The sequence below is a fragment of the Macrotis lagotis genome, chromosome 6 (genome assembly GCF_037893015.1).
Source record: "Macrotis lagotis isolate mMagLag1 chromosome 6, bilby.v1.9.chrom.fasta, whole genome shotgun sequence".
Lineage (NCBI taxonomy): Eukaryota > Metazoa > Chordata > Mammalia > Peramelemorphia > Peramelidae > Macrotis > Macrotis lagotis.
In genome coordinates, this window is record NC_133663.1 from 94482888 (window position 1) to 94507618 (window position 24731).

At 34.7% G+C, this 24731-nt stretch overlaps 1 pseudogene; it reads right to left on the bottom strand.

Annotated features, from left to right (window-relative positions):
• Window positions 1-23027: 23027 nt before the first annotated feature.
• LOC141492159 (charged multivesicular body protein 1B2-like) lies at window positions 23028-24575 on the bottom strand (annotated as a pseudogene).
• Window positions 24576-24731: the final 156 nt, after the last annotated feature.

Consider the following 24731-nt stretch of genomic DNA (forward strand, 5'->3'; position numbering starts at 1 on the left):
AAAGAATCAGCATAGAAACTAATTAAAACAATAAATAGTTTTAGTTAAATAGTAGAACACAATATAAATCCTCATAAATCTACTGCATTTTTATATAGTAATAGCAAAATCCAGGAGGAAAATAGGATGAGAAACTGCATTCAAACTGACCACTGGGAACAGTGAATTTTGCCCTTTTAATGTGTGTGTGTGTGTGTGTGTGTGTGTGTGTGTGTGTGTGTGTGTGTATACATATATATGTGTATGTATATATTAAATCCTATAATATAAAAATATGGGGTTGAATTAAAATGACATTAAAATGCTATTTTTAAGTTTTATTCTCTAAGGTGTTACCTCTAGGTGATGACCATTGAAATAATGACTACAATTGGACTGGCAAAGAATAGATCTTTTATGCAAAAACAGAGAATAGGGAAAATTATTAACCTTTTTTGTGGCCTGACTATGAAAGTTGTACAATATTAAGTTGTTCAAACTGCTCTTCAAAGACTATCATCCTTGTCCAATACTGTCTGATCTTTTGTTGTTTCTTTCTGGCAGGACAAATCTCCCACCATCCTGATTATTGTCCTCCTGAGCTTGTCATTAACATAGGGGGAGATACCCAGGAGTCTTAATTTCTTACTAAGTTGATAAGGTGTATGATATCAATGCTGAATACTCTCTAAAGAAATCAGTCATTTTTTACTAGAAATATAGCTTTGAGAATCTTATTTTTTTTAGTTTTTGCAAGGCAATGAGGTTAAGTGGCTTGCCCAAGGCCACACAGTTAGGTAATTATTAAGTATCTGAATTCAGATTTGAACTCAGGTCCTCCTGACTCCAGGACCAGTGCTCTATCCACTGCGCCATCTAGCCGCCCCTAGCTTTGAGAATCTTATGACACTTAGCATTATTCCGATTTTTGGTCATTGCTGATGTCATCATGTTAACTATAGATGAATTAAAGAAATGTAGAAAGAAAAGAAAATGAGGGATATATTAGAGGGAGAGATAACAGCTTTTGGAGACCTAAGATTCCTAGAAGAATGGACAGTCAATAAACATGAGGTCTGTCTAAGAGGAGGGGACATAAGAATATACAATGCATTTACAGAATCAAGGGAAAAGTGACAGAGACCAAAAGGGGTTATACCGTCCCCTGTGATTAAATAACTGACACAAATAAATGCAAGACAGCAAAGGACAATTCTGATCCATTTCTTTTCTTTCTTTTTTTCCCCTGATATCCTTCTGTTTCTCCAAGAGTCTGTCAACAAACAGACTTTTCCTAGTACATTCAAGTTACTTAAAAAATATCTTCCTTTCTGGTAAAAGAAATATCACAATGGAAAAATTTTAGTGGAATAATGTCAATTCAACAGTCTCATAAGATCTTAAATAGCAAATTTCAAATCAAAACATCAGATGAGTTCGGCTTACCAGGATCAAATATTACTTACAATTTCACATTCGTACAACAAGAGGGTATCACAAATTATTTTATTCACGTTCAAATAAACATCGAACAGTTAACCATTGTTTCCAGAATCCTTTTAAAACAATTAAAACATCTTTAGAAGACTTTCATATAATTTATATATAGTTTTATAGGTGTTTTAAATTCCACATGTAACAAATAACATAAAATTCATAGATTTCCTAGAACCAAAAAGCAAAAAAAGTTTTCTTAACTTTATCTTAAATGGATTTTACATTTTGTTTCATAAATTTGTTCACTTTTATCCAAATATAATCATCAACCTCAAAAAGAAAATGAGATTCTTCATGAATTTAATCTTATACATATGATAATTACAAAATACTAATATAAATCTTACTTATGCCATGCAACAACAATATATTTAGATCAAAATAGCAAGAACTTTTCTACTTGCAATTATTGCAGTAACTTTAAAAGCTTCTATCTAATGACACTTCCTAAATAGTAAATTTCCATTTTTACTAACTTGATAAACAGAAATTTTTCTGACAGCTATAAGCAATATCATCACATTATTGCAATAAATTAACTTAGAGATATGAAATTTAGTAGGCCTTATATAAATCACATTTAAAAAAAGCTTTAAAGCAGTCTTTTCCTGAAAGTGTTTCTCTTTTAAAAGCAGCAATAAATATTCCTGATTCAAAACAGAACAATCCCAAAACCTTCGTGAAATACATTAATTGTGAACTTGTAAAGTGATAGATATCTTTATTATTTCTTGTCTTTAAAGTTGCAATTTACCAAACCTAAATTAGTATGAATTTTATCTTTAGGTATCATAAATAAATCTTTAAAAGTTATCCACACTAGGGGTGGTTAGGTGGTGCAGTGGATAGAGCACCGGCCCTGGAGTCAGGAGTATCTGAGTTCAAATCTGGCCTCAGACATTTCATAATTACCTAGCTGTGTGGCCTTGGGCAAGCCACTTTGCCTTGCAAAAACCTAAAAATAATAAAAATAAAAAAAGTTATCCACACTTTAATCATCACAATCTCTAATCATCACAAAGTTTTTGAGTAATACTTTCCTTGAATCAAAAGGTGTTTATAGAAGGAAGTGTCTGTTTGACCACACATTGACAAAGTTCACCAAGGCTTTAAGAATTACTCAATACATTGTTAAATCTTCAAATTAATTCATATAGTTATATTAAGCAAGAATAAAACATAAGAGATTTGGTTTACTTAAATTTTCTTCATTCGTTCACTGTTTGTTGTTAATAGCACAATTTTAAACTCTTAAATGCTTAGAAATTATAACCGATACAATTATTGACCGATATTTCTTAGGGACACTCAAAATACCACGATCACAATTAAGTATTTTAAAAACTTTTAATTTAAGTTAATATGTATTTTTAGAAATACACAGATCAGACCATATATATGTTTATCTAATTACAAGCAATTGGATAGTGTGAACTATGAATTTCTTAATTTAGGTAGTCCTGTTCTATTTTTCCCTTCAGAATTAAATTTTGGAATAAATCAAACTAAAGCTGAACTTTTAAATCCTTAACTTCTAATATATATACTCCTCTTTTTTTAACTGATCACAGACTGACCTCTAAAACAGAACAAAAAATTTTTCTTTCTGCAGTTTCTAATTGAAAACAGTATCAGAATAGGATTTTCAGCTTCCTTCCTTTATTGTGAAAACAACCAATTGACTATTTCATGAGAGCTTCCAAAATCAACACTGTGCTCACTTTCATAATGCTACCCCAAATTATGAGCACATCTCGAAACTATTTCAAATCTGGGTTCTACACTCCCAGAAAAAATCAATAGCTTAACTTTTAATTAATAGTTCTAATACATACACATATATGCCCAAATACATATCATTTTTAAATTTATTCATACCTTCTTCACATGCTTAAGACCATCTTTCTTGTTAAATATATGGTTATGGTTCAGTTAACTCAACCTGTCATAATTTTCATTTTCCTTTTAATCTTTTCTATTCTCTTCCCAATTCTTTCAAAATCCATTTTTACACATTTCCTTTTATTTATTTTTATTATATTGTCTATTTAACCATATTTCAGACTATTCTTTCTAATGAACATTCCTTTTTAAAAAATGTTTAGCACATATTAACAGTTCTTAATCTTATAGTCAAACAGTAATTAAATATTTAAACTTACTCATAACATTTTATATTAAATAACCCTTAATTTGGAACCTTTAAAAATACCCAATTAAATCCAAATATCTCTCTATTATTTTGAGTCCTATTTTCTTAAAACAAACTTTGAGTTTCAAAATAGTGGCTAGCTTATGCTATCTTTTTTTTAAAAATATATATTTACAGAGAGGCAGAGGTGAGGAATCTAGGAGAAAAGTCTCCAATGTGATATGTGATAAGAGAGAGAGAGAGAGAGAGAGAGAGCTATGCACTTTATCAGAGCAGAAATGAATGGACCATTTTTACCCACTAGGAATAGGAAAATCAAGACTCTCATGTGAAGAGAGAATTCTAAATTCGCCCCCCCCCCCCATTTTTCAGGTAAAAAAAATCAGAACATAGAGGTTCAAGCAACTTTTTCTGACAAAGTGTGGCTAAAGTCCACCAAGGGAGAATGTCTAGAGGGAAAGGAGAAACTGTATACAGGAGCAAGGGATAGCCTCTTGGGGAATGAGAGAGGGAGAGAGAGGCAGGAAGGTCACAGCTGGCCAAATGCAAACCACAGACATAATAGCAATCTGCTAACCAGAGAAGGGAAGGGGACTTCAGACACAGGTGCAACTGTGTACAGCTATACAGCTGGCCAATACAAACAACAGCCTTTGCCTTTTGCTTGCCTCTTGTAGAAGCCTGGGAATGAGTTAAGGGGGAGTGAGAAAAAGTGAGACCCCTGCCTGGCATTTAGAAATGTAATATTGTATGTATTGTATGTAGCATAGAAATATAAAAGGTAGACAGTCAATCAAGGTTCAGAGAATGAGACAAGTTATAGATTTTTGATTATTAATGATTAGGAGTATTTTTCATATAGTTGCTACCTTGACTTTCTTCCTTTAAAAATTGTCTTTTCACATCATTTGACCATTTATCTCTTGGGGAATTCAACCTCAAAAATATGGTTTCTATATAATCTTAGTTCATGGGACTCTCTTTCCTATACTCCATGCTCCAGCCAAATTGGTTTACCATAAATACTGAATGCTTTCATTTACCTCCTCACTTTCACAGCACAGAATCCAGATATTTCTCTAAAGTGTAACTCAGGTATGACATCTGACATGAAATCTTTCTTGATTCCAATAGTCACTAAACATTTATCACTTGCCTACTGTATGACTTGTGCTATGTGCTGGTGATACAAAGGATGTTCAAGAGATTCAATTTAATGGGGAGACAACATGCAAATTACTGCTTATGAAGTATACAGTACATATAGGATAAATTGGAGACAAACCTTAGAAGAAAGCCACTAGCATTAAAAGGGATAAGGAAAGGCTTCCTGTAGAAAACAGAATTTTAGCTGGGACTTGAAGGACTCCAAGGAAGTCAAGAGGTAGAGATGAGAAGGGAGAGAATTCCAGACATGAGGAACAGTCTGAATCCTGGAGATGGAGGATTTTGAGCAATGGAGAAGAAATGACAAGGAGGCCAGTGTTACTGGCTCAGGCTGGAAGAATGAGTGTAAAATGACTGTACTTTCTCTGTCTCTTGAAACTATCCTGAATTACTTTTATTTATTTATAAACATGTTGTATCTCCTCAGAATGTAGGCTTCTTCAGAGAAGATTTCATTTTTTTTTTTGAATCTCAGATCTCCAGCACTTACCCAGTGCTTATATACAACAGGCGCATAATTAAATAGAATGAAATGGGATGAAATTAAATGCTTCCCAAAGTCACATCGTTATTTTTTAAGAATACCTAAAAAAAGGGGGGGGGGCGGCTAGGTGGCATAGTGGATAAAGCACCGGCCCTGGAGTCAGGAGTACCTGGGTTCATATCCGGTCTCACTTAATAATTACTTAGCTGTGTGGCCTTGGGCAAGCCGCTTAACCCCGTTTGCCTTGCAAAAACCTAAAAAAAAACCCCAAAAAACAAGAATACCTAGAAATAAGACTCAAGTTACTATGGATAGAGAAAGAAAAACCTCCTCTCCCCCCAACCCCAGCACAAAATGCTTTGAGAAATGGTTTAGATTCGTTCCTGAATTATATTCAATCCATGTGGTGCTGCTCTGTCATTTTATTATTTCCTTCAGCCTAATTTGTCTTCTACAACCTAAATCCAATCTAACATAAGTCATTCATAGGGATCAATGAACCTGAAACCAGTCAAGGTATTTTTTTTCCTTTTTCCTTTTTTCCTTTTTCCTTTTTCCTAGTCTTTTTATAATAATAGCCTGATTGGTTCTTCTGTTCTCTCTGTGTGTCTCTTTAGCTCCTTTTCTCCCTGTGTCTCAATCTGACTCTCTTTCTGTTTCAATTTCTGCCTCTTTCTCTTTGTCTCTGTCTCTGTCCCTCTTTTATCTAATCCATCCTACACACTGCCACCTGAATAATTTTCCTAAAACTCCACTTTCTATCCTGTCCCTCTTTTGTTTAAGAGCCTCTAATGGACTGCTCATTTCTGGCTACATCAAACTTATAACCTACAGTCAAGATTTCCAAGTCCTCCCTAATTTTCCTCTGTGTTACCTATCTAATCTTACTTCCTACCCTCTCCCCAATACACATTTTCCCCTTTAGCTAGACTATTATCTTCTTAATTCATTTGATACTAATCCATGATACCTTGGGTTCTAATTTATCTATGTATATTGCTATGTTGGTTGGTTCTTGTCCTTCATTGTCAAAGAAGACAAAATTACATCATTATATTTGAGACAAATTACAGTGTGTCCTACTGTGGTTGATTAAACCAATACAAGCTCGGAATGCTTTACCACAGCTCAACACAAATAGCCCATGGCAAGACCTGGGGTGGGTTCTCTAAACTTATGTATGTCATGTTTCCTTTGAGTAGCTTCAATTCTGCCTTCCTTATAGAGTGCAGCCCCCTCACTAATGAGAAAATATGCTGGGCAGTCCTGTGCCAGTGTCTCCCATGCTGTACAATCAATTCCAAAGCTTTTCAAAGAGACCTTCAGGATGTCTCAGTATTGCTTCTTCTGACCCCCTTGTGAATGCTTGCCCTGTGTGAGTCAGCCATAAAATAGTTTTGTTTTTTTTTTTGGCAAGCATATGTCTGGCATTCTAACAACACTTCCAGCCCATCCTAGTCACACTCTCTATGGTAATGTTGGAATGCTTGGCAGTTTAGCTCGAAAAAGGACCTCAGTGTTTGGGATCTTCTCCTCCCAGGTGATCTTCAGAATCTTCTGAAGACAATTTAAATGGAAAGGATTCAGTTTCCTGATATGGTGCTGGTAGACTGTCCAGGTTTCACAGAGCAATGAGGTCAACACAACAGCTCTCTAGACCTGCAGTTTAGTAGTCACCTTAATACCTCTTCACTCCCACATTTTCTTTCAGAGCCTCCCAAATACTGAACTAGCTCTGGCAATGTGTGTGTCAACCTCATTGTCATTGTGTACCTCCTTGGAAAGGACACTGCCAAGGTAAGTGAACTTGTCCACAGTACTCAAAACTTCTCCATTTGCTCTAACCAATGGTTCCACATATGGGTGGTGTGATGCTGGCTGATGGAGCACCTGGGTTTTCTTGGTGTTAATCATTAGACCAAAATTAGCACAAGCAACAAAGAATAGATCTCAGCTTCAGAGGCTGCATTGATTGCACAGTCATCTGAAAACAGAAGACCATGCACCAACACTCTCTCCACTTTGGTCTTGGCTTGTAGCTTTTTCAAGTTGAAGAATCTGACATCAGTGAGATAGCTGACCTTGAGGTCATGTTCATCCTCCATTGAAGGAGTTTGATAACATGGCTGAAAACATCATGTTAAAAAGTATGGGAGTGGGGACAACTAGGTGGCATAGTGGATAGGGTACTGGCCCTGGAGTCAGGAGGACCTGAGTTCAAATCCATTTTCAAAAATATAATAATTACCTAGCTGTGCAATCTTGGGCAAGTAACTTAACTCCACTGCCCTGCAAAAACTAAAAAAAAAAAAAGTATAGGAGCAAGGACTCAAACTTGTTTCATTCCATTGGTGACCAGGAAATCTCTAGAGCATTGTTCTCTATCCAGAACCTAGACATGCATATCATCATGGAACTGATGTACAATACCAATGAACTTCTCTGGGCAACCAAATTCTGACATAATTTTTCATAAATCCTCATGACTGATGGTATCAAAAGCCTTAGTCAGATCTACAAATGTTGTATACAGACCACTGTCCTGTTCCTGGGATTTTTCCTAGAGTTGTTGGGCAGCAAACACCATATCAACTGTTCCTTGACCCTTTCTGAAGCCACATTGGCTCTCAGGGAGGTGACCACCTTCCATGTGAAGAATCAACCTATTAAGGACTTTGGCAAGAATCTTACAAACAATGACTAAAAGAGGAACACCCCTGTGATTGTTACAGGACAATCTACTCCCTTTACCTTTATAGAGATGGACAATGGAGACATACTACAGACATTATTAACTATACATATATAAATGCACACATATATCTACCTGAATTCTCAGCTATGAGTATTAGGGGAAATATAATATCTGGTACCTTTGCACATAGTGCTTCACACATAGTAAGGTTTCAATAAAATTTATCCATTATGACACTGAAGAGGAAGGCCTTTGTTTCATAAAATGTGAGCGCTTCCCATCCTAGTCATAACACCTACAGCAAAGTTCATGACATTTTCTTTTTTTTTAAAGAAAGATTTTATTTATTGAGTTTTACAATTTTCTCCTATTTTTGCTTCCCTCCCCCCACCTCCCAGTCTTTACATTAATCTGCCAGTCTTTACATTGTTTCCATGGTATACATTGATCTAAGCTGAATGTGATGAGAGAGAAATCATATCCTTAAGGAAGAAGATTAAAGTATAAGATATAACAACATTACATAATGAAATAAATTTTTTTTATTAATTAAGATCCCTTTATATACAGGTAGAAACCTTCAAAATTATACAAAGAACTATTAATGTTGACAATTTTGTGGACAACATAATGTATGAAGGGAAAAAATTTCAACTCATAAGATGTAATTCTGAAAAGTTACTGAATATGTAAATGTTTCCATTTCAAATTCATTTTTCTCCTAAATTAAAGGTAATAGTCTTTGATCTTTGTTCAAACTCCACATTTCTTTCTCTGGATATAGATGGCATTCTCCATCACAGATAACCCAAAATTGTCCCTGATTGTTGCACTGATGGAATGAGCGAGTCCATCAAGGTTGATCAACACCCCCATGTTGCTGTTAGGCTCTACAATTTTTTTCTGTATAGAACAACATTTTCAAAAACCTTTTCCCAATCATGCAATTTGTTTATATTCTTTTGAGTTGCTTTCATAAATGTGAACAATTCATTATTTATCATTATTTATCAGTGTAGACAATCCCTGGATGTAGGCAGAATGGTGTAGTGGAAAGGACACTGAATTTGGAGTTGAAAGACCTGGGTTCAGATCTTGTTTCTGATATTTATTACCCATGTTGCCTTGGGCAAATTCAACAACCTTCCTGAACCTTAGTTTCCTCACATGCAATATGCATGAATTGGACTAGAAAACCCCTAAGGCATCTCCACACTCTAAACCTTTGGATTCCATGACCCTAGGTCACTGATATAAAAAAACAGTTTAGGAAGTTAAATGGTATTCTTCTTGCTTCTGAATATGTCACATGTCATAACCACCCCTCAAAAGGTCTTGCTGCCATATTTCCTTGAAGACTCTAAGTCTCAAGTATGGTATCTATATAGGAATCAGAGGATTCTATTTATTAGTGTTTCCTGAAAAGGTAGTTTATTGGTCACTTCTTCATCTTCATTTAAATACCTAACCTTTTCCTAGCTGGTATTTATTCTATACTTCCAATCCTGGTAGACACATCAAGCCAGACAATTGCATCTTGTGTCAATTTTAGAAAAATTAGTTTTTGAATACAATAGCAAAGCAGAGTCTTTTGCTACACAATAATAAAGGGTTCTTATCACATATGAGCACAGAACAAAGTTTCAGGCAAAGTACATTTTTTCAAAGGTCCATTACCGAAACTTTGGACTCAGATATTAAATTTCCTCAAGATATCACAGTCCACTCCATGGAGGTAGCATTAATCTCCTATCCTGAGACAAGATGTTCCCATTATTCACCAAGATAACTAGTGCTCCAATTTTGCTGACAAGGTCCTTTTGTCAACTGCTTTTACTAAGGCAGTTGGCAAGATCCCTCTTAGCAGCAGAAGGCAAAAGAGTTGAAGATCAAGCTTGTACATTGTGCAAGACATAAATTATTTCCATTCTGATCCTGATGGATGTGGAAATAACCTTAAGACATTTGATAAATTATTGGATAAGAGATTAGGCTTGATGCTTTGTACATGAGTAGAATTGTATTTTCTAAACATAGATAAATTCATCTTGACTTATCATTTTCAGTTTTTGGCTTTCCTTTTAAAGTATTATTTATTCTGAAGGCATTATCCAGTCTTTTTTGTCTTGTTTTCTTCCCTTTAAAGTATTTATGCTTTATGTAGGTAAACAGCCTTGAAGACCATTAAATATATTAAAAAGATTATGGACAACCAATGCTACAATCAATTTAAGAAGAAAATATTTCAGTGCTTCAAGGAGTCATGATTTTCATTATAGAAAACCTCCTCTACTCCCTCCATGGCAGATCACAATTCCTCTGTAACTTAGAAAATAGCCTTCATGAAATGTTAAGCTAAAGCAAACAATTTGACAGGCATTTATTAAGTATTTACTATATTTCAGAAAACTTTTAAACACTGGGGATACAAAGAAAGACAAAAATCATCTCTTCTTCAAGGAGTTCAGAGTCTATTTGGTGAGACAACATGCAAAATGAATTAAAGCAAATTTGAAAATTCACCAAAAATATTACCTTGTTGCCAACTTTCTAATGATTAATTATTCAGCTGTTTTTTGAGCATCAAGTCCCTATTTGGGACTTTCTTGGCAAACTATGGAAGTGATTTGTCATTTTCTTCTCCATGATATTTTACAGATGAGGAAAATGTGGCAAATAGGGTTAAATAACTTGCCTAGGGTTACATAGCTAGTAAGTATCTGAGGCAGGAAGAGGAATCTTACTAACTCCAAACCTGGCACTCTACCCACGGAGACAATAAAAATACTTCACCTCTATATTTGAAAAATTTGGAGGACCTGCCCTGTTTCAGTGGCAGAGTCTTCAAGAACTGAGGGTCACTTCCAAACCAAATGAAGTTTTGAAATATGTTCATTCCAATCTACTCAGAAGAATCCAGTAACAGGATTATAGAATTTTAGTATTAGGTGGGAGCCTAAAGGACCTGTGGTCTGCCTGATGCCTAAACAAGTATCCTCTCTATCACATAACCAATAAGTGCTCACCCAATCTATTCTTGAAGAGATCTTCATCTGCTTTTTTTCTTTCTTACCTGCCTTAATCACTGAGAAACCTGAAGGTCTTACCCTCCCAGCAAAATACATAAAAATTTTTTTGGAAGTAATCGTTCTTATCCTCTTTGTTTCAAGTCTCTCTTACTTAACCTCAATGATTGAATGGGCATTGCCTCAGTCAAACGACCTGATAAAGATCCCCATGTAAAGGAACAAGTCTCCCACTGCATCCAAGGGTCATCCCCAGTTGTCCTGACTTCTCCATCTGACCCCTGAACCCAAATGGCTCTGGAGAAAAAAAGTGAGGTGAGGCTGGTTGCTTAGAACAGCCCTCCTTCCCCACTTAAATCCATGCATGTTGTGATCTCTAAGAAAGAAGGGCAAGTAGCAACAGTGAGTAGTACCTGTTCCCTCCCTAGGAAGTCCATTCTACTTTGGGATATTTGAATTTTTCGAAGAGGCTGCAATCTATCCTGCTAGAACTTTCACTCATTGCTCTTAGTTCTCCCCTCAGATACCAAACAGAACAATATTGCTCTTCCATGTGACAGTCCTTCAGAGACTCGAAGATAGTTATCACATCTCCTACCAATTCATCTCCTCTGTAGGCTAGATATCAGTCTTCAAATGAACTGAGCTTCAAGGCTCTCCTTATTTTAGAGGTCATCTTCTGGATATGTTCCAGTTAATCCAATGACTTTCTTAAAATAAGAAAACCCAAACTTAACATAGTTCCTCAGATGTGTTCTAATTGAGTTAGTACAGAGAAATGATCGCCTTCTTCATTATGAGCTCTATGCTTTTCTTAAAAACATATAGGCTAATGCACTTTGGCTCCTTTGGCTATATTAGATTGCTGACCTCTGTTGAATTGGAAACCTTCTTGAAAGTCCCATATCTTTTTCATAGGAAATGTCTTGAAATCACCCCTCCCTGATCCTATATTCATGAAATAAATTTTTAAAAAAATAAATGAAAAAATTTACCTATATTCATATAAAATTTCACCTAATTACATTTAGCAATCATTCTAGCCTGCCAAGGTCCTTCTGGTGGTACAGTACAGAGAGTGTTGTATGACCCTGGGTCAAACACTTAACCCTATTTGCCTCAGGTTTCCCATCTGTAAAATGATCCAGATAAGGAAATGACAAACTACTCCAATATCTTTGCCAAGAAAACCACAATGGGATCATGAGAGTTGGACATGACTGAAAAATGACATAACAAGAGCAACAACAAATGTCTTTCTGGATCCCATCTCTGTCATCCATCATAATAGTTATTTCTCCAAGTTACTTGTTTATCATCTGAAAATTGGATAAGCATGTCATTTATTCCTTTTTCCAAGTCACTGAAGTCAGATTCGGGGCTATTCCACCAGGCACCTTCCTCTAGGTGTTATACAATATTAACTTTTTTTTGGATCTAATTATTCAATCATTCCTGAAGTCACATAGCCATACTCTCATTTAGTCCAGTCTCTCATTTGCATAAAAATAGCCAGAGGAATTTCACAAATAGTTTGTGAAATCTAAGTTGATAACAGTGTTCTATTGTACTACTTTAGTTATTCTGGCCCCCCTCAAAAATATGACCGGTTTTTGAAGAAACCATACTGGCTTTTCTTCTATTATTACTGTTGCTTTCCTTCCCATGTGCAGGCAAATCACTCCTTTGCAAATAGTGTCTAAAATGTTCAAAGAGTAGAAATCAGGCTTATTAGTCTGTAGCACACAGACTTGATCCTTTTCTTGATTTTAAAAATGGGAATAATATTTGCCCTTCTCCAATCCTATGAAACCTTTCCTTTTTTGAAAAAAAATCTTTCAAAGCTTTCTGACAATTCTTCATTAATCATCTGTCAGTTCTCTTCAGGACCCTGGAATCTGAGTTCATTCATGTGTGCTGACTTTAACTCACCAAAGGTTAGCTAGATGGCACAGTGCACAGAGCACTAGCCCTGGAGTCAGGAGTCAAATTTGACCCAGAGTCAAATACAACCTTAGACACTTACTAGATGTGTGATCCTGGGCAAGTCATTTAACCCTGATTGCCTTGCATCCAGGGCCATCTCCAGTCATCCTGATCCATATCTGGCCACTGGCCCGGATGGCCCTGGAGGAGAAAGTGAGGCTGGCCACTTTACACAGAACTCCCTCACTCAAATTCAATTCATGTGCTTGTCATGGCATCACCTCCCTGATATTTTCCCTGATTCTTTTAGAATGAAGAACAACCATAAGTCATCTTCTTTACTTATCTTGAATTTCCACTCCCAATGAATTATTTTTTTTAAAGTATTTTTGCAAGGCAATGGGGTTAAGTGCTTGCCCAAGGCCACACAGCTAGGTAATTATTAAGTGTCTCAGGCCGGATTTGAACTCAGGTACTCCTGACTCCAGGGACGGTACTCTATTCACTGTACCACCTAGCCTCCCCTCAATGAATTATTATTCTGTCCTTCCTAGTATATTTATCATTTTCTGAAGAAGAAAAAAAACATGCAAAATAAGAGTTGAATAGCTCAGTTTTCTCCCCAATCTCTCAGCTACACCAAATAGAAAATATACCAGAAGTATGTTTTCACCTGAGCAAGTAGGGTGAGGGCAGGTATCATAGAGATCAGTCCAGTAAGAGGTGCTTTCTTGATAGAAAAAAAGGGGGCCAAACAATCTTCACCCGAATGTGGGTTGAAATAGGAATGTTGGTCCTATCATAGATGTGCTATGGATATAGCATTCTGTGACATGACCTGGAAGTCATTACTATATAAAATCATAGTCAGTATAGAATTACAAAATGAGGAAAGAAGATAGTACTCATTAGAGGAAGGAAATACTCTCCAGGAAGGAAATTAAGCTATCTGCAGAGGAAAGTCAACTTCCCAGAATGTAGACAGTTGAGGACAAAGTCCTTCTACAAGTTTTGACTCTGTTTTTATCTCCTTTTAAATATATTTCATGGTCACAATATAGCCAAATAAGCTAAAAACAAAACAACAAAAAGTTCTTTTTGTTGCTCTTTGTTGAGTATAGGTTTTTGTATCTTTAGGAGACTGCCCTTATTTCAATCCATTATACATATAACTTCTAAATAAATTTTCCTAAGATATATGAATGTACCACTTTATTGAAATAAACTCCAACACCTCTCCATTGCCTTTAGGATTAAATACAAACTTCTTGTTTCCCTTTTAAAATCCTTCATAAAAGCCTGAATTGATGCAAAGTCAAGTGAGCAGAACCAGGAGAGCATTGTTCATAGAAACAGAAATATTGTACAATGATCAACTGTTGAATGACTTATCTATTTTCAACAATACAATGACCTAAGAGATTTCCAAAGGACTCATGGTAAAAAATTTTGTCCACCTCCAGAGAAAGAACTGATGGAGTCTGAATACATATCGAAGCATACTGTTTTTACTTTATTTTTTAATGACTTTTTTAGTTCTGTATTTTCTTTCACAAAATAACTAATATGAAACTTTATTTTCTATGATTGAATATGTATAACTTGCTGTCTTAGGGACACAGGAGGAGAGAGAGAGAGGGAGGAAGAGAATTTTGGATTCAAAATTTAAAAATGAATATTAAAAATAATTTTTACATGTAATTGCTGAAAAAATAAGATATTTTTTAACAGAATGAAGCCTGGGGACAGCTAGGTAATACAGTGGATAGAGCACTGGTACTGGAGTCAGGAGGACCTGAGTTCAAATCCAGTTCAAATAGTTAATAAATACCTAGCAGTGTGCCTTCAGTAAATCACTTAATCCCATCACTTTGTAAAAAAAAAAAAATATCTGTCCCCAACTTTATTCTAGACTTATTCTATATTGTACCTTTTTTTGTACCCCAAAGACTGGTCAAATTGATCTTCCTTACATTTCTCATGTTAGCCACTATATTTCCCAACTGTAAAACTTTTGCATTAGCTGTCCCCCATGCCTGGAATTCATTCCCTCCTTATCTCCACTACCTCAATTCTCTAATATCCTTCAAAATTTTAAGTGCTACCTTCTATATGAAATCTTTTCTTTTTTTTTTTAACTGGTAATTTTCTTTTCCTTTATTTTTAACCTAAGAATTAAGTTCACAACAGCCACCCTGACTTTTCCAGATACAGGTTTAGACATATCCCTAAATGCTTCTAAGACAGAGGAAAAAGGAGTTCTTTGTGGCAAATTGTCTCTTGAACGTATTCAGAATTCCTTCTGAACAGACAATGTGGTTTCTCTTCAATCCTCAGTAAAAACTCTTTAGTCATCACTGGGACCAACAAGGAGTCTGAAGATAGGTGGAGGAAATGGGAAGTTCTAATGATGGGCTTGAATGAGAAGGCCTATTGTACTCTCTGTAGAGAAGACTCTTAATTCTCTCTCTGCTCATTTGTGGGCAGTTTGGTGGGGTGGGTAAAGAACACCAAGTAACTAATCAATAATGATTTGAGTGTCCAATAGGCATAGGTGTGACTATGTGCCTAATATCTACTTTGGAGAACAATTTCTTTCCCTTAAGGTATGCCTAGGAAAGTTTTCAATTATTGAAAGGCAGCAAAGATGTAATAAATGCTAAACAACTTATTTCCCTCTCATATTTATAATTGTGCCTTTCTGGTCTGTTAATTATCATAATTCCTACTCTAAACTTCATCTTTTCTCAGCTCTCTCTTAGAATTCAAGAGTTCCTTCAAGATCTCCTTCTCTCTTCCTCTCCTTTTCTCCTTTTCTCTCATCATACATCCAAGAACACACAAAAGGCTTGATAAATATAAATATCTATGAGATTTTTAGATTTGCAACTGACCTGCAAAAGATTATATTAATGAAGGACATATACAAAAGGATGCTATAAATACCAATACTAAGTCATATCCCAAAGAAATTTTTTAAAAAATGGGAAAAATGTCACCTATTCAAAAGTATTTATGGCAGTTCTTTTTCTAGTGGCATAGAATTGGAAATTGAGGGGATGCCCATCAAATGGGGAATAGCTGAACAAGTTATGACTTTAGAAAAGCATAGAAGACTTACATGAACTGATATTCAATGAAATGAACAAAACCAAGAGAATATTTGTATACATTAACAACAGATCAACTATGATGAACGTAGTTCCTCTCAGCTGTTCAAAGAGCAAGGATTACCCTGAAAGACCTGCTATGGACAATGCCATTCACATATATGAAATTTTTTTCTAACCCTCAGTAATTGCTAGTATCATTTCTTCTAGTATACAAAATCACCTTGTATTTATTTTGTTTTAAAATTTGGTAATTTTATATAATAAAATATTATTTTGTGTGCAAATATAAAACTAAGCAATTGGGTTTTGCTTTCTGTTTGTCTTTATTTACCTAGAGCCTAGCACAGCATCTGTCACATAGTAGGTATTTAATAAATGGTTAATTATTGATTGATTGGCATCATTTATACCTTATATGAAAAGTCAAGGGTCAGTTAAGTGCTTTAAAATGTGCTATTCCTTTTAAGATATCATCATCATCATCTTCATCATTATTGTAACTGTAATTGTTGTTTTTAGCCGCTAATCACTTCAATCTCTTTACAAGTAAGGAAAATGGAAACCAGATCAACTAAAAATGATTTGTCCAAAGTCACATAGCTGGTTCTGGATATAGCCGGGTCTGGAATCCAAGTTTATTGACTTCTTACTCAAATATCTTTCCACTGTACCATTTGTCTACAGAAGTGTCATGATTCAATAGTTCTTATTTTCCAAGTACTTTTCAAAAGATTGGCTTTCTCATTTCACAAAACCCCTGAGGGTTTTCCCAGTCCCAATGAGGGAATGTGAGTGATTCATTAATTCCCAGTCCCTCATTGGGATTCAAAGTCCCAATTAACTCTATAAATGCTTTAAGCCTTTGGCTAGAAATGTATTACTAAACTCTAGTCTTCTCTTCCATCTAAAAGTAAAATCATAGAAACTTAGCTCTGGAAATGATCTCAGCAGTCATCTTGCACAACTCCTGCCTAAATCTTGAATCCTATCTATAATCTTCCCATATAGCCTTTCTTAACAACTTCAACAATTGGGATCTTATTGATTTTTTTTTTATCTTGTTGATTTTTTAACCAATTGTACATCTTTTAGGAAAGTTTTCCCTTGTATTGATGAGTACATTCCTATAATTTCCAGCCATTGATTCTTATTCTTCCCTCAAGGGGAAAATAGAACAAGTCTTGGGCTGTTTCACGTGATAAATTTCCACGTATTTGAAAACTACTATCATGCCACTCATCTTTTTTTTTTAAACTAAGCTTTCCTAGTTCTTTTAATTGATTCTTATTTAGCTTAGCTCCACTTCTCCTATCACTTGGGCTCCCCTCCTTTGGAGATACTCCAGCTTGTCAAAATTTCTTCCAAAATGTGATGATCAAATAATTCACAATACTCCTGATGTGGTCTCGACAGGGAAGATATGGAGGATTACCATCTCTCTTACTCTTGATATGATACTTCAGTTAATATAACCTAAAAACAAAATAGTTAGTTTGGTCATCACACTGATGACTATTATTGAACTTTCAGTTCATTAAGACCTTGGGATTTTCTTCCTATGAATTATTACTTTCTAATGAGTTTCTCCTTTCCCATCTTTACTTGTGCATCTCAAATTTTGAACCCAAGTGAAGGACTTTTTAGCTTAGTTGGTTTGAACATCTTTGGAGACAATTCAAATAATTTGCTTGATGCTGCCACACCTACAAAGACTGGGTTTTGGTCACTTGTCATTAGACTGCTGTGTCAAAAGAAGGTAGGCTGAAGAGGATAAACTCTTGACAGATGTGTGAAGAGATAAGGCAGTTCTTTCCTCAGGGGGGGACACTCTTCTCCAGCTCCTTGGTGATGTTGATAGAATATGACAGTTTTGAAAAGGTCTTGATTTGGTTCAAACTTTATGGCTGTACCAATTTTAGATTATTCCCCTCCCTCTTTCAGGGCAGAGACATGAGCAAAGTGCCCATTGATCTGTCACACATCCTTGTGAAAATGTCTGAATTAATGAACTGTTCAGGCTCAGACAGATTTTAAAGTTGAATGACTTGGCATTTTAACAGTTTCTTTTCATTTTTGAAAAGGGCTTAACTCAGGGAGAGGATTATTCAGTTGTCAAATGAAATTGCTATGAACACTCCTATTTTTGAGTTAAGAGATGGCAGGGGGAAATACTTTTCAACAGGTGAGCCCTTTGTCAGTAATGGCCAAGTCATTCGATAGTGTGATATAATAGAATCTTCAAGTTGGAAGGGCCCTCAAAGGCTCATCTAATCCAACCTCCCACCCAAAGTGGGAATCTCCTCTATATGATCCTTGCTATTCTCTGCTTTGACACCTTAAGTGATAGAGAAGTTATTGCCTGACATAGAAGTATGTTTCTTAAGTAATTCTAATTCTAAAAGTTCTTTCTTAAGTAACCAGTTCCCTGGACAGTAGGTTCACACAAACCTGATCTAATCCTGAAGGTCATCCTCTAAATATCACTAATCTTGTGACTTCTTATGCCTTAACAAGAGTTTAATTTGGGAAACTTTCTAAGTGTAGCTCGTGTCTAGGCTCCCCTGCATCCATACAAGCATTGAAGGAAACAAATCACAGGGTGGCCTTGATTCCACCCCAATGGAAATTTAAAATCTTCTTAAGTGACTCACAATATCTTATAAACAATGTGGAAAAACTGTAAGGGACTCAAAATAGTCCAGAAACAATCAACATAATTGTTACCTTTCTTGGACTTCCCTTGAAGTGATTAATAAATGGGTAAATTCCTTACCATCATATCACTTCTAGCTAAACAACTCTCAGTAATTCAGTGTACAAAACTGAAATCTTTGACTCTTTATATCATGGTTTTTAATCCCATGCTGCTCCTCCACCTTCAGATGTCACTTATGATACAAATTCTGGAGCTTTCCTCTCAGTTCTTCTCTCAAGAACTGCCAAGTCTTAGGGGGTTAAAGGTTATACCATGGTTATCCAAGACTGGAGCCAGAAACTATCTCTGCAGAAATCACTGACATTTCTTTTCTGCCTTAGCTCATTGGTATCACTCTGCCATCACCCCACCTACTGGAATCTCTTATTTATATATGGGAGTCTTTTCTATAACCACTCTGGAACTCTTCAGTGATAAAGAAATCACTGCTTTGCATATTAGCCCATTTCATTTTGGGGGTAGTATTTTGCTAGTAAGTTTACATTTATGCCAAAGGTGAACATATAGAGCCACAAAAGGAAAAAAAGATGAAACTTTAGAAAACCAAAAACATGTGATTATTGAGTCTCTGTCAATGATCTTGGGAACTCTTAAAGAACTAGAAAAATGTCCAAGGTTATAGAAAGAGAAAATTGTCTGGATTTTTTTAAAAAGGAGAAAAGTCAGAGTTTTTAAACTATAAGTCAGTGAGTTTGACTTCTCCTCTCGAAAAAAATCTAGATGATCCTATTGAAGAGATGGTTTTTGATCACTAAAAGCCAGCATAGTTTTATCAAATCTAGGTCATATCAGATTAACCTCCTTTCTTTTTTAAGAGTGATGAAGTTGGTCAGTCAGAGGAATATTATAAACAGAGAATATTTAGGTTTCATAAAGGTATTTGGAAATTTTTCATGCTTTTTGGTGGGTAAGATGGAGAGATGTGGACTAAATGTTGGTACAGTTGAATGGATTTAGACTTGATTAAATAATTAGACCTCAAAGTGGTTATTAATAACCTAATGTCAACTTGGTGAGAAGTTTCAAGGGGAGTGGCTCAAGAAATTCTCCTTGACCTTGTGCTGTTAAATATTTTCAGTGACTTGGAAGAAGGTGCACAAACTATGCTTGCATATTTTCAAGTTATATTAAACTGGTTGGATAACTAATGCATTAGATGACAGAATTAGGATGAAAATGGATCTTGACAGCTAGAATAATGGACCAAATCTAATAAGATGGAATTTAATTTGGATAAATGTAAAGTTTTATATATGACTACAAAAAAATCAACTTTACAAATGCAAAATGAAAGAGACAAGTTTCAATAAGAATTTATGTAAAAAATAACCAAGATTTAGTAAACTACAATCTCAGTTTGAATCAACAAGGTAAGCCAAAAAATGTTAATGTGGCCCTAGTCTGTAATTAAAAGATGCACAGTCTAGAATGAATGTTATATTTTCACTCTACATTTATTTTCTTTTTAATTTTTAAACTATATTTTATTAATTTTGTTAAATATTTCCCAGTTACATGTAATTTTTTTTAAAAAAAAGATCTTTTAAAATTTGGAAATCTAAATTCTCTTCCTTCCTCCCATACCTCCCAAACCCAAAGAGAAAATAAACAATATGAAATTAATTATACATGAATTTCACTGTACTTTTCTCTGGTTTTGATAACACATATAGTATTATGTTCGAGTCTAAGTGTCACATTTTAGGAAGATTATATAATTATAATAAATTATCTCAAGAGGAGAAGAAAGAACCCTTTGGGATTCTAGAAAGCCAGGGACTTCTTTACTTTACTGCATATTGCCATGCCTCCTAATTTAGTCTATCTTCAGTAACAGTTCCTGATAAAAGGATGTCACTTAAACTTGTTCTCTTTATTAACAAAGTTATGACTTTGGGTAAGGGGAGTTGAAAGAGTGGCATAGATGTGAACCATATGAACATCAAGGGAAAATAAATTAAATCAAGCATTTATATTTATATACTATATGTCAAACATTGTTAGGTGCTCAGGATACAAATAAGAAAAAAATGGCAGTCCCATTAAGTAATTTGCATTCTAAGTGGAAGTAGACAACTCATAAAGGAAGCTGAAAGACAGGGGAAAGGGAGAATATATGTGATAAAAAAAAAAGAATGGAATAGGATGACTGGACTGGACAATTACCTTAAAATGGTCATTCTTGAGGGACTGACTAATCGACTGCACAGTAAACTTCCAGGGTGAGAAGGTTACTGCTGTGCCATGACAGAGAAAGTAAGGAATGAAGCCTGGAGAAGGGTGGAATACAACTAGAAAAGTATGAGCAGGATATCTAGAGATATCCTTATCATAATGATGCCATTTGAAGGATCTGGAAATGTTTATTTTATTTTTAATTATAATCTTTTGGGAGAGGGAACAGCAGTGGAATTCTTTTATGGGAAAATTTCTGACAGGAGGAATTAAAAAAATTCAAAATCATTGTACTTATTAATCCTTCATTTCTATACTTGCTACAATTTATTAGTTACTCAATGTTTTTCTTTTTTTCTTTTGTTTTTTGCAAGGCAATGGAGTTGTGACTTGCAGTGCTCTATTGACTACACCACTTAGCTTCCCCAATAACAATGTTTTACCACTATTTTCTATTATATTGAAATCATTTCTACTCTAAATTCCATATTTTAATAAACTAAACTGACCATTCTAAGAGACTGAATATATATATATATATATATATATATATATATATACATATACACACACACACACACACAAACACATATTTATATATATATATATATATATATATATATATATATATATATATATATATATAAAATTCCATGATTCAGTTTCTTCCCATTCCTACCTAAACTCTTTCAATTTCCGGTTGACTAGATGAGTGACTATGTTGTTTATGTGGTCAAATTTTAAAATATGCTGATCCACTTAAGATTCCCAGTGAGTAATGTAGAGGATTAATGAGTTAAATTTTGAGAATAGCATCTTGAAATTCTTTTTTTTTAGGTTTTTGTAAGGCAAATGGGGTTAAGTTGTTCTTGAAATTCTCATTAAAAATAAAATGGCATTAAAAATAAAAAATAAAATAAAATGGCATTACAGGGTTTTCCCCAAATGAATCAATAATAGTCCCCAGGAATTTATGGGTTAAGAAATCCTTGTTAATTAACATTCTTTAAAAATATCAGGTAGTAAAAATCTAATAGCAATAGCAGTCTCTCTTAATTTTAGTATTTCAACACAATATATGGAATTCCATATACATATATATATATATATATATATATATATATATATATATGACTGTGAGTGAATCACCACTAGATCTTGAAAAAAATTCAAATGAATGTTAATCTCTCTTGAAAATGGAGAGTAGTATGACACTTTTTTTCATGTGATTATGGATGAACATCATCATTTCATAAGGATTTTAGTGAACAAATATTAATGCATCTAATACAAGAGTATGATGGGAAGATACCAATAGTAACCTAAACTTAAAAGTAGACCAACATGCATACCACAAATGGAGAATGATGAATTTTGGGCTAGGTGAAAAAACAGAAAAATTCCTTTGCCTTAATCCATTCTGATTAAATTTTATTTTAGGTATCATCTCAGTTCTGCAGAAATAAGAAGGACACTGAATGTTAAATGTTTTAACTTAATAATAATTCTAAAAAGGAAATGCAGTATTTTGGCACTAGAGTTTTGATACAATATTTAATGAAGATGTTTCAAACAGATTGAGTTAAACTGTTAATGTTCAGTTGTATCCAACTTTTTGTGACACCATTGGAATTTTCTTGTAAAAGATACTGGAATGGTCTACATTTTCCTTCTCCAGCTCATTTTACATATGAGAAGCTGAAGCAAAAAGGATAAGTGACTTCCTCAGGGTCACAAAGCTAGTAAATGTATGAGGTTAAATTTGAACTCAAGTCTTCCTGACTTTAGACCTGGTACTCTATCCATTGTGATACTTAGTGGCCCTCAATTAAACTCTAGCCACTTAGATACCTGCAAAAAATATTATTCATATTTCAATCTATTCTGTTCAGAATTACAAAATCCAGTAAGAATATAAGCTCCCTCAAACTTATCTTTATCATTAAAGAACTGCAAGCCCAAAGCATCTTATTCTACCAAGAGTATTTGAACATTCTTTATATATCCATGCACACACATACATACATTCATGTCCACACTCAAGAGGTTTCAGAAGTAAGTGTAGTGAGAGGAGCAAGTTCCTTGTGTTACACTTGATCACAGAGGTGGACAAGTCTCTGATAGATTGTCCTATTCTATTGAAGTGACACTTGTGACAACAGAATCAGTATGACCCCTTGGGTGCTCCTGTTGAGATTAGGGTCTGCTTCATCTATCATCTCTTGAAGGAGCATATCTACTTGATTTTGTGGAATAGTTAGTGTTGTAAGGCTGTGCATGATGCCTTCCATTTGTTATGTTTGAATGTCTAATGTTTCAAACTGGTATTCAAATTTGTCCAATAAGGTAGATATCGTTTCAAAGTTTATGATCTTCAATGTAGTATCTATAGATTTAACTATACCTGCCTTTGATTTAGTTGCCTTGCCTAGTCATTTGAACTCTAGCTACTACAGCATTTACCCAAGTACCTTATCTCTTTTTAAAAAAAACATTTAATTAAATATTTCCCAATTACATGTAAAAATATTTAATAAAATTTTTAAAATTCTTGAGTTATAAATTATTTTTCTCTTTTGTTTCTCCGCCCTCCTTGAGAAGCCAATCAATTTAATATTAATTATACATGTTAAGTCATGCAAAATATATTTCCATATTAGCCATATTGCAAAAGAAAATACAAACAAAATAAAACAATAAAAATTTGAAAAATATGCTTCAATCTGCCTTCAGAGATCATTAGTTCTCTCTCTAGAGATGCCTAGCATTTCTCATCATGAGTCTTTGGAATTGTCTTAGATCATTGTTCTAATATGAGTAGCTAAGTCTTTCATTATTAATCATTCCTACAATATCATTCCCTTTGCATCAGTACATGTGAGGTTTTTTTTTGTTTGTTTGTTTTAGATTTTTGTAAGGCAAATGGGGTTAAGTGGTTTGCCCAAGGTCACACAGCTAAGTAATTATTAAGTGTCTGAGGAGGGATTTGAACCCAGGTACTCCTGACTCCAGGGCCGGTACTCTATCCACTGTGCCACCTAGCTGCCCCCCAGTACATGTAAGTTTTTTCAGTTTATTCTAAAAGTATCCTGTTCATTTTTCATAGCACAATAGCATTCCATCACTATCATTTACTCTAATACGTTCAGTCATTTCCCAATTGACGGCATTCCCTCAATTTCCAATTCTTTGCCACCACAAAAAGAGTTGCTACAAATATTTTTTACATATAGATCCCTTTCCCTTTTCTTTGTTGTCTGGGATACATTGTTGTCTGGGATACATACTTAGAAGAGGCATTGCTGAGTCAAAGGATATGCACAGTTTTATAGCCCTTTGGCTATAGTTCCAAATTATTCTCCAGAATGGCTACTCGAATTCACAACTCTACCATAGTGCATTAATGTCCCAATTTTTCCAAATCTCCTCCACCATTTGTCATTTTCCTTTTCTGTCATGTTAGTCAAACAGAGACTGAGCACTAATTTTCAAGAAACTAATTGCTTGGTTTTTCAGGTGGTTTGAATTTGCAGCATGTACACATGCAACTTCTGTATTGACCTTTCAAATGGCCCTTTTAATCTTGGTCTATTTAGATTTTTCTTCTTTATCACATCTTTTGGCATTCCTATTAAGCTTTTCCATGTTCAACATAGTCTTGCTGTTTATCCTTGGGACAGAGGGAAGTGGTTGTGGGTCTTTGGGACACTGGATACTTGGGCTGTAAGTCATCAGAGCTCCCTCATTCCTATTTGCCCAGAGCTGACTGCAATTCTTGTTTGTTTTGGGAACAATGCAGGT